The sequence below is a fragment of the Hevea brasiliensis genome, chromosome 16, assembly GCF_030052815.1.
Source record: "Hevea brasiliensis isolate MT/VB/25A 57/8 chromosome 16, ASM3005281v1, whole genome shotgun sequence".
NCBI lineage: Eukaryota > Viridiplantae > Streptophyta > Magnoliopsida > Malpighiales > Euphorbiaceae > Hevea > Hevea brasiliensis.
The window spans coordinates 54,001,588-54,014,102 of NC_079508.1; the positions used below are offsets into that span (position 1 = coordinate 54,001,588).

At 35.7% G+C, this 12,515-nt stretch overlaps 1 long non-coding RNA gene across 1 annotated transcript; it reads right to left on the reverse strand.

Moving 5' to 3' along the window:
* Nucleotides 1-3,452: 3,452 nt before the first annotated feature.
* On the reverse strand, nt 3,453-4,727 carry LOC131174760 (uncharacterized). Its single transcript, XR_009144990.1, has 3 exons — nt 4,708-4,727; nt 4,201-4,259; nt 3,453-3,628 (listed from the first exon to the last, which is right to left on the reverse strand). It is a non-coding gene; the product is annotated as an uncharacterized LOC131174760 (long non-coding RNA).
* Between the last annotated feature and the right edge of the window lie 7,788 nt (nt 4,728-12,515).

The following is a 12,515-nucleotide window of genomic DNA, read 5'->3' on the forward strand; positions in this document are numbered from 1 at the left end:
TAAAGACCATCATTCATATAACCCGAACCAACATATTTATTTCCAAAGTAAATATTACAAACATCATCTGTAAACTGAAATTCATAGCCATTTCTAGTCAAACTAGATATAGAAATGATGTTCTTAAAAGCATCAGGTACATATAAAATATTATCCAAACACAAAACATGTCCAAACATGTAAAAAGATTTAGATCCTATGGCTAAAGCTTCAACAGTTGAGCCATTGCCAATCCGGACTCTAATATCTTGAGAACGCAAGCTGCTACTATTTGCTAGTTACTGCATATCATTAGAAATGTGAGAACTGGCACCAGTATCTAAAACCCAAGCTGTAGATGAACTATGAGTATTGTGACACCCCTTACCCGTCTACAGTATATCCGAGTAAGATATGTCACACGGTGTACCGAAACACTCTATTTTATCTTAATCATTTTTATTCTTCCTTAATTAATTTTTATCATAGTTTTGAATATAACTTGTGAAATATAATTCATTTAAGTCATTTATTGAAATTATAATTTATTTGAGGTTTCGAAAATTTTATAGAAAATCCGGTAGAGTACCAGCTAAAAATGGAGAAAATAGTTCTTCGAAACCTGTGAAAAACACTTCCGATAATCATATTCAATCATTCTCAAACTCCAATATCATCAAAATCTCAATATTTTTCAACAACATTTCTCAATCATTCATTTCTCATGGTACTCATATATATAAGCAATAAATAAATACTCAAATTTTTCATTCATAACCACAATTTTCACTATTTACATTAACATCAAAATACATTATATAAGTTCCATTTACACAAAAGAAAATAAAAGTTAATTACAAAATACCAAAATGAAACCTAGTGTCCTACCAATGCACTGAAGATGGTGAGGTGACACGGACACTATGCAGAGCTGTAGGAGGTCTCACCCAGTCTGTGGTCTACTGGGCTCTCTGTCAGTATCTCCAGAACCTACGCGTGGCAAAAGCAACGCGCTAAGCAATAATGCTTAGTGGTGCCAATAATAAAATAAAAGGAAATAACAGAAATAAATATGCATTGAATGTATCGATGTCTTACTTGTTTTGTACTTGTTATATTCATTATTTCGTTAAATTTATCCACTTTCATTCTTTTGGTTGCCCAAGTAACCTATACTGGACGACTGGACTGGATAAACGGGTAAACTGGCACTGGGTATCTAGTACCTCAGGCCGTCACACCATCGGTCACATATGCATCTCCTGGTGTGCAACAGAACAGCTAATAAGCTGTAATAACAATAGGCACAAGGCTAAATATCAACACAATGTCAGAATGGCTAGAAGCCATGAACTCACGGAATGGAATAATGCCATGTGCAGTACTGCTAAATGAACCCTATTGGCATGCCAAACTATCCAAACCAATCTTGTTAGGTATACTAGGGCATTTGATACTTTTGAATTTTGTAATTTTTGAATTTCAAGCTTTGGTGTTACTATTCACTTCATTAGTCAACAAAAATATTGACTTTTGCATAGAAAATAGGTACATTGGTTTTAATACTCCCAACATACCATATTTTGCATTCAAAACTTGTTGGCATTAATCACCAATACAATTTCTAAGCTTAAAACTAATGGAGCAGAATTTTCAGTTTTTATATCCTAATTTTACTGTTCCATTAGTTACTGTTGCAGTGGGAATTTGAGAAAATGATAAACATGAAAGTTGTTCCTTATTTTGTCTAGTTGAATTTCGTTTTTTGAATCACTCCATTTGGAGTTTTGTAACTCAAGTTATGATCCAAAAACCACAACTGGCCGGATTGAAAAATTTCAGAACTGACCATATCTACAATACAGTGAACAGTGACTGCAACTGCCTTGTTGGATAAGTTCTGGTCATAATTTGGGGTAGGTTTCTTCATGAAAGTTGTTGGTCTATATCTTAACTTGTTACTGTAAAAATTTCAGGTCAATTGAGCTATTCTACAATGAGTTATGACCAAATGAACAATCACTGTTCATTTAGTCATTCTGCAGAATCTGGTTGCAGGACATCCGGATTGGGGCAAGTTTTTGGTCCACTTGCTTTGGTCTTTTGGGCATGGTTTCTTCACCAAAATTATGCCATTATGTGTCTAGTTTCATGTCCAATTGGCCAAACACCAATTGAACCTACACAGCCCAAGTTATGGCTGTCCAAACAGGCTGGACTCACAGCCACACCTACTGCTCTCACTAGGCAGCCACATCAACCTCAAATCCCACAACCCAATTCACTTCATTTCTGATTCAAACCAAACCAAATGGTCACTAATTGACCATTAAAACCTACTTCCATCATCACAAGATCAAATCTCATTCTTCAACCCAAACCCTAACTCAACAATTTCTCAATAATCCCTTTTAATTTCTTTCAATTTTTACTTCCTTATACATGCTTAACATAGTTTAACAAGAAAGAAAGAATTACATAGCACTAACCTTTTTGAGCAGAATTTTCCCAAGCTTAAACTTCACTTTCTTTCTTTTTCTAGGCTGCCAAACACTTGCTCAAGATGTAATATTAAATTTTTATGAAGGAAGGTAGGGATTTTATGGTGAAAAATTCAAAGTTAGCAAGGTGTAATGAAGGATAAAAATGGTGGAAATGGGAGAGGTGGCTGCCAGCTGGTTTAGGAGAGAAGATGCAGATTTGTTTTCAATTTTTGTCTCAATTATCTTCTTTTAAAGTGCTTGTTGAAATTTGATTGGTGGAGGGCATTGCAATGACATCATGTGATGTCATTATTATCAATTTCTTTCATTTTTCTTTTCTTTTCTTTTCTACTCATTTTCAATTCAATTTTTAGCAATATTTATTCATATTTTAGATCATAATAATTATTTACTTAACTGGACAAGTCGGCCAAAAATCACCTCTGAAGGCGAAATGACCAAAATGCCCTCCGTTTGGCTTAACAGACCAAAATTGTCTGTACCGATTGAAAAATTTTTCTAAACCTTTTCTTGGCATTCTAATGCCATAGAAACCTCAATGACTCTTCTCTGGAGTCCCAAAAATTATTTTATGAATTTCCCCTGGGTCTAGGGCTCCTAGTTGCGAGAACCGCAACTTCCCACTGGGTTACCCATCGCTAGGGCACCAGCTCATTTAACTTGGTTGTATTTTATTTCTAAAATTTTTCTGTCACGACCCAACCTATGGGCCGGACCGGCACTAGGACCTGGGCCAGCCTAAAGCCCCCGAGGCCCGTAGTAAGCCTTAACTATTCATTAACCCAACTCTAAGGCCCATTTGGGCCCAATTTCAAGAAAACAAACGGACAGAGTCCGGCCATAAAATGGACTTTCCAACGGGGAGTTTTTGACTCACCCGACCTGTAAACACAATAAATACTCAATTGGGGAGCTCAGCTCATCCTCCACATACTCATCAACATAAAATACACATCCAATCCATCAACATGCATAACATATTTAAGTTTACAGGTCCAACATGATAAAAATATTACAGACCAAATTCAAATAAATACTGCTAACACATGCGGAAATTCTAGGAGTAATTAAAATTACACAATATTGATAAACAACCTGCGAGGTAGAAAAGCAGGTTAACCCAGAACAAAATATCCTCCTGTGGCCTGTAAAATTTTTTGAACAGGAGTGAGCGTTCGACTCAGAGAGTAAAATATCAATCTTAACTATAATCTCTATAACTATCTGAAACTAATGCAACCTGTAGAGTGAAATGCAACATCAACACCATATTCACATCATAGCATCAAAAAGGTAATTTGGAGCACTCACACACCCTGTAACATCATTCATAGTATATGGGAGCTGATCCCCTATACAGCTCTCTTAAATCCAATCTGGTGCCAGCGAAGAACTCAGCTCGGACTTCCACTTAAATACCAAATCGGGGTCCCAATAAGAACTCAAGCCGTGTCTACCCCGAAGGACCGTGTCCCAGCGAAGAACTCAAGCCGTGTCTACCCGTCCTATCCATAGTCCACACCACATCACACGCACGCCAACGCACGCACACTGCTCCAAATTACCGCAACACCATTCATGGCACTTTAACAGTTATGAATGCAACATAAATCGTGCCTAGAGTTTAACTACATAAATATATGCATATAAGTGATGCATGGGCATGCTGAACATATAATAATATCGAAATTATAATTAAAATTAATATTTTACTCACAGACTTGACGACAAATCACTGTGGTGGCTGGGCGGAGGAAGAAGGCTGTCCCGGCTCACCTGACAATCATATTACAATCATTTAATACAAATGACTCAATACAAATCAAGAAAAGACCCAAATACGTCCTAAGTCGTGCCGAAAATCCGGCAGAGTCCCCCCTATACCTAGGACCTAACCAACCTGAAAAAGGGTTCAAAACACACTTCTATACTCACAATCCATATCTCCACAACTCAGTTATATCACACAGCCCCTCCAGGGCCCACCAAACCAATCATTCATCACAATATGTAAAATTTCAATTTAGTCCCTATAATTGACCATTTTTGCAAAAACTGCCCAAATCAACTCTAAAAATTCTAAAACTTTGCCCCGCGGTCCTTAGCAATATTACTAAGCTATTGCAAAAAGAATCGTAATTTTCTAAGCTACCACGAATATTTTATGGATTTTTAATCCTATTTAAGCACTAGAAAATTACGAAAAAACAAGGTTCGGGTTTACCTTTGCCGATTCCGACTTCGAACGCTCGGGACGTCTGACAATGGGGGGGTAGGCAAAATCTCGGCCCAATTCGGAGACTTTTCCGGTAACGGGTCTGTCTGGCCGGAATTTCGCAGACCCGGTCAACTGTCGAATTTCCGCGAAATGAGAATACCTACACGAAGCCCATAACACGGGGGTTAGTACATAAATTTTTCAGAATTTTCTAAGCTCATTTAATGCTCGAAAATACACTGCGAATTTCCGTGGGACCCACCGAAAAACGTTGTCGGAAAATTTTGAAATTAATATCCCGCGAAGCCCTCGTCGAGTGGAGCGTGCTGGTAGCCTCGGTTTTCGTGATTCACGGTTTTCGAGAAATCTAGCCCAAAAGTCGAAATGGGCGAAAATCTTCCCGAGCAAAAATCGGACAATCCGCTCGATGGATTTCGGCGTTCTTGGTGTCTATGGAAAGCTCTCGCCGAGTAGATGATTTTGGACACAAGACCCGGTCCAATCGGTGGCCGGATCGGCCGGATTTGGCCGGAGAAACTGGAGCGACGCGCGCGCGCAGGGGAGAGGAGGAGAGAGAAAAGAAAGAGAAAAGAGAGAGACGCGCGCGGGAGAAGAAAAAGGAAAGGGGGCCGGTTCGATTCGACCGGTCCGATCCGGTCCGGTTCGATTCGAAATACAAAATTTTGAATTTTTACTCTGCCTCGGGACCGAAAACGAGGTCCAAAAATTCCGAAAAAAATTCCATAAAACTCAGAAAAATACGTAGACTCCAAATATATTTTTAGTTTTGCCACGTGGTCTTTAAATAAATTTTTAAAAATCATCAAAGTTTATATTTTCGGAAAATCGAACCCGATTTTTAAAATCCGAAAAATCTCAAAAAATTTCCTAAAATTTAAATAAAATTTAAATATCAAAAATACTCATAATTAATAAAATTTGGGGTGTTACATTCTTCCCCTTACGTAAAAATTGCCTCGAATTTTTACACAAGGCAGAATAAAACACATGATTATGCATTGAACAAATACGGGTACTTGCTACGCATGTCCCGTTCTGACTCCCAGGTGCACTCTTCCACTGTCTGACTCCTCCACAAAACCTTAACCATAGGGATCTGTTTAGAACTCAGCTGTCTCACTTGGTAGTCCACTATGGCTACAGGCTGCTCCTCAAATGTCAAGTTCTCTTTTAGCTAACGGACTGTGGGGACGGCGATACGTAACGCCTGCAGGTGCCGCCCGTCCCACATCGGAAATGGGAGAAGGGAATCTGGGCCATATATGTGGGGGTCAGCCTAAACTGGTCAGCGCGCTTTTGGGAGCGAAACCTCCCAAGGGACAAATCCGTGAGGCCCACGGGCCAAAGCGGACAATACTGACTGGGCTGGGCTGGGTCGTTACAATTGGTATCAGAGCCGGACTCCCTCCAGTACGAGTGGGTGCGAGGACGCCCCCAGCGGAAGTTGGTGGGTTGTAACGGACTGTGGGGACGGCGATACGTAACGCCTGCAGGTGCCGCCCGTCCCACATCGGAAATGGGAGAAGGGAATCTGGGCCATATATGTGGGGGTCAGCCTAAACTGGTCAGCGCGCTTTTGGGAGCGAAACCTCCCAAGGGACAAATCCGTGAGGCCCACGGGCCAAAGCGGACAATACTGACTGGGCTGGGCTGGGTCGTTACATTTTCCTTAATTTTTTTATACTTATTTGAGTTATTTATGACTCCTCACTCTATTCTAAATATTTTCCAGACGTTCTAGCTGTCCGGACCGACACTGGTCATCGAAACAGTAGAATGTACGGAATTGCTATAGTGAGGGTGTTACAAGTATCATCAGAATCTAAATAACAAGATATGGACATACCTTCCGAAGGTGTATCCTTCTTGTCCTTCAGAGAAACAAGATACTCTAGGTAGTTCCTTTTCTAGTGCCCATCCTTTTGGCAGTGGAAACACTTTCCTTTGCCTCCATCAGCTTTAGTCTTCCTTTTCTGTTTAGCTATTTTCTTGGAAGGACCAGGAATCTGAGGTTTCTTTTTCTTATTGCCCTTCTTCTTGTTGGACTTTCCAGCAGAAGAAGACGCAATCAAAGCTACCTCTTTTCCTTTATTTCCCGTCATATTCTTTTGGGCAATAACCAGCATGTTGAGTAAACCAGCTAAGGTGCATTCCTGTTTAGTCATATGGAAATTTGTCACAAAATTTCCAAAAGACTCAGGAAGGGACTGAAGGATCAAATCCATCTGTAGTTGGAAATCCATGTTGAAGTCAAGATGTTCTAACTGCTCAATCAGCCGAATCATCTTGTGGACATGATCCCCAACATTCTGTCCCTCAGACATCCTCATACGGAATAGCTGTCTAGATATCTCATACCTAGCATTCCTGCTGTGCTCACCATACAACTCTTGTAGGTGAAGGAGGATCTCACTCGCACTCAACATGTTCTTATGCTGCTTTTGTAACTCATTACTCATGGAAGTAAACATGTAACACTTAGCTCTCATATCATGCTCCTTCCACTTATCCAAAGTTTCATGTTCCTCTTGTGTGGCCTCTGGAGGTAAGGAACCAGGAACATTTGAATCTATAACATATCCTATATGTTCAAGCTTCAGGACAAGTTTCAAATTTCTTAGCCAATCAGACAGATTAGGTCCGGTCAACCTATTGCGATCAAGTATGCTTGCAAGGATATTGGATGGTGGTGGTTGTTCTATGCTCATTTTTATCAAAAAATTAACTGCAGAAAATAACCAGATTAATTAGTAAATGTATCATGTAATTAACCAAAATAATTATGGTCTTTTAATCAAATTGGTCCTCCCACTAACTTAGCGAATCCTACACTTCCAAAGTAGAAAACGAAAATCCTAGTTGGATGGATTTCTAGTGGGTGATTGAATTCTTATAATTCTATTGATCATCATCAGGTACATCCATTATTGAAATTACAATAAACTATAAGTGAGCAACTCCTTGCCCATCACATCTCATGTGAGGTTCAATCCTTTACCTAGCCCCTAATGCTCAAAATCTCAGGTACATCCATTATTGACTTATCTTGCATTAGTTAAGTTGATCCCATTGAGCCAGTAATCATGCAAATAATTTTAATGTCCTTAGGTACGTCCAATATTGGCCACCAAACTATTTACATATTTACAACATATCATGCTTAACAATTATTCTTGAGAAAATCTCTTAAATTAATTGCATCTTATGCAACTATTTAAAATTTCTTAAAATAATTACCCCAATGGAGGGCCTATGTTATAATTACTTTAATTATAGCATTTCCAACTTAATCATTTATTTGAAAGATTTTATGGTCATTCTAATTACTATTAAGGTTTCACTTTGCATATTATCCATTTAGCATGTATATATCATATAATTGCATACATTCCCATATATCTCATGCATTCATAGATAAGCAGTAAATATGGTATGATTATGGACTTTCTAAAGGATTCAATTATGAGCCACCAAGAATTGAATCAGGGCATTCCTAGGTGCATTTCATTCATTCATTTGACAAGAGTTGCTGAAGGAGTACATAATCAACACTTGATATTGAATTCCTCCCACTGGTCCCACCAATGCTCTTGACCTCCTTGAACTTCTTGCAATCCAATATTACATAGTAATCCTTGGCATACCAAGGCGAATTTACAAGAACTTAAATAAATGAAATTACAACTCAAAAATTATTACAAACTTAATAATACATGCCCAAAATAAATTAAAATAAATTAATTAATTTACAATCCCAAAGAAACATAAAAAAAATAAATCCAATCACATTGGTCTTTTATAGTCCATGATCATCCATCATGCATATCACTATTTAACAATTAAATAAAACATACATACTTAAATTAAATTGAATATCTCATATTCAAGTTAAAAATCCAGATTTGAATATGATTCAAATAAATTTAAAAATTCAGATTTGAATCTCATTCAAACAAATTTACAAATTCAGATTTGAATCACATTCAAATAACTTTAAAAAATCAGATTTGAATCACATTCAAACATTTTTTAAAAAATTAGATCTGAATTTTATTCAATTAATTTTAAAAAATCAGATTTAAATATGATTCAAACTACTTTAAAAATTTAGATTTGAATCACATTCAAACAACTTTTAAAATTCAGATTTGAATCACATTCAAACAATTTTTAAAATTATGATTTGAATCATAATTTAATTGTGTGATAAAAATTCTAATTAAACAATTTAATTAAACATAAAATGGATCTTAGATCATACAACAATTGCACATTCACCATCTATTTACTTTTGCACACCATTGTGGTGCATCAACCATGCGCACCATGGTGTTCATCATTTGTGCCGCCACCTTGGCTTTGCAACCAGTGATGAACTTTTGATCTCATGATCAAACACACAATTAAATCATATAAACATCAATCTAAATGGCAAATATAGTGGCTCTGATACCAATTGAAGGAACGGAAGCGTGAAAAACACAAGTTTATACCATTGAATTCAAAAATTTTCACCTAGGGTCACATGCATCATGCAAGATTTATTTTTTATCTATTTGATTTCAATGATAAACAACATATTAAAACTCTTTTAATATGTTTTTTTATCTGTATTTGCCATTTAAGATTTTAAAATTAATCATCTGGTGTCCTGAAGACAAATCTCAAAGGCGCAGATACGCTGCAGTGCATCAAGAGGTTAGTGTAATCGTTCTTGATTTAATCTAGGGTTCTAAAATTAATCAGATTAATTTTAGAACCCTAGATTAAATCAAGAACGATTACACTAACCTCTTGATGCAATCGCAACAGATTCGCGCTTTGAGATTTGTCTTCGTGACACCGATGTTGTCCCTCTAGTTTGTCCACACCAAGAACACCTATGGCAGCCCTTGAACAGCTTCTAAAGCTTTTTTCTATTAATTAGAAATTCAAGTTCTGCCTTTTAAGAAATTAGAGATGTAAACAGGACACTAGAAACAATTTATAGTGTTCTTAATTCAAGAGATTGATGGCTAATATCTTTGAATTGATGAGAGATGAAGAAGAATATATAGAGAGCCTCAAAATGGCGTGACAAAGGAGAAGAGTGGCTGCTGGTTGTTTTTCTTTTTCATAACAATGCTTATATAGCTAGGTTAACACATTAAACCCTTGCCACATGTCACCCTTTGATTAGCTCTAGGTTTAAGTGACCCAATCACATTGTGTCAAGTTTCAAACCTATATTTAATCTTGATTTTAATCATCTTACATGATTAGAAATATTTGGCAAGCTTATGTGTAATCCCATGTGTCACCATCTCATGGTGCCACGTGTCACACTATGAAATGATCAAAATGCCCCTGTGTCTTAATTTTGAGTTCTTAACCCAAAATAATTATTTTTCTTCTTCTAATTTATATCAAATATAAATTAATTAATTAATCTCTATTAATTAATTTCTCATTAATTAAATTCATATTTAAACACTTTAAATATAAATTTAACTTATACTATACATCCAATAATCTAGATTTGGTTTCAAGTCATGCTAGGGACTTTGCAATTTAATTGCAAACCAAACCTATTTAATTAATCAATTAAACTCTTTAATTAATTAATTAAATCATATTTAAATAGGTGATAACTTGTGTATGTGTGTGACTTACTAGGCTCATCACTAATTGGCAATAAGACATGATATCAACTCTTAATATCATCAGAACTCTTTCTTACCATAAATGATTTCTCTAAATCATTTTATGAATCTCATAGACCATGGTTAACACCTAGCATAGCATGCCATGGCCACCCAATTAGTAATAAGGTTTACCTTAAATGAACCTATAATCACATGTTACCATGCACTAGAATCTCTCTGTTACAAAATCCCAACTCAAGCTGGAGTCATGGTTTATGTCAAACTCCATTTGCTATGAATATTATGTTCTCTTTTAATTTCAGTTATTGATTAAAAAGATTTTTCTCATCAGAAAATCTTTTCTGAATAAATCTATCTGTCCTGGCCAGAAACTTAAAACATCAAGAACAATTAAATGAACATAGGATTTTATCTCTATTTACTTAGAGGAACAGATTCCATCTTGATCAACACCTACCTCCATATATAACTAGTAGGAGCCAACAGATGCCCATATACCCATACATAGTACAAGTATGAAAGCAGTATCAAACTCAAACTACCTATATACAAGATAACTGTGCTATCTCAGGTCTAAAGATTATATGCATTGATATGATTTATGACAAAATATTGACAAGAGTAAACTCCATGTGCTTGTCATAAGTGTCACTGGTTCGGCCTACTTATCATGTATAAGTGCCTATCATGTTTGTTATATGGCATGAGACTCACCATTCCATCTTATTTATATCTCATATAAATAACTCGGGAACAAATATGAATACAATCTATCTGGATAAGTCATGTCCTTATTATGAAGTATCCTCAATTGTGAACCTATTTATGATACTTTGTACTAGAAATACTGTCACTCATATTCTTAACAACTTAAGAATAGAATTTCTAACAAAATATCAATGGACCTTTTCTATTACACATAAATATATTATGTAAACGGAAAAGTAGAAATGCCTTTTATTAATAAAAATATGTATAAGATACATACTAAATGATATGCTATAGGGCATACTGCTAACACTTCGACATCCGACTCATGCCTTCCGAGTCAGCCATTTTGGCTCAACAATCTCACAATATACTACCACTAGGTTTTGCACCCACTCACCAATAACTACAGGAAGTCAAGCCGATGCTATGTTAGCTACCCAAGAAATACCAAACTAGTACTGAAGTTAAAATCCCTTCAGAGCACCAAAAACTAGAAAAAAACGACGAGAACCCCATAAACAAGTTGTGATGGAAGCTCAGAGCAAGTGAGCAAGTTGTGGCCATTGATAGATTAGTGCATGCTCTGACGGAATGCCTTTTCTATTGCACTTATAGGTAGTAGCCGTCATACTGTGGGTATCTATGGTGATTAACTTAAGATCTAGGTTTCCTACGGTAGCCATGTCACTGCTCGAGTCAAAGCTCCTCGAAATCGAAAATATTAAGGATATTTTTTAATATAGATATCGGAACTGTCGTAGAAAAAATTATTTTTTAAAATATATTAATTATTAAATATTTTAAAATATTTTAAAATTAAATATATTAAATTTTAATCATAAAATAATAAAATAATTTCTTAAATTATTTTTTAATAATATTTTATTTAAAAAAAATTTTAAATCTTTAAACACAATATCAAATAGATACTAAATACATTTAGTTAGTTATTTATGTAAGATTTTATCTGATAATTAATATTATTATATGAGTCAAAATCAATTCTTTTAATGTAGTCCAATATTAATTGATATTTACTTTAATTAATACAAATCCTAATTATACAATTATTACTTTATTTGAAGTAAATTCTAATTCTAATTGTATAAGGATACTTGGTGGGCGTACTAGATTAAGTCTCGGATATATATATATATATATATATATATATATATATATATATGAGCTGGTCCTCTCTCTACCAATAAGGTCACACACATTTTCTTTCATAAAATCAGAGATAATAAGGTCATCTCAAGAAAGTCTTCAATCGCTAAATTATTGTGTGATATCAAGAAGGGTCAAGAGGGAGAAATCAGTTTATTAAATTAAAAAGTCTCTCTCAATTATTAGCATGACTCAATTAACCTCTGCATCAGATACGCTTTCTAGATATGTGAGAATTTATTTGTTCAAGATCCATTATTAGGGTAATTA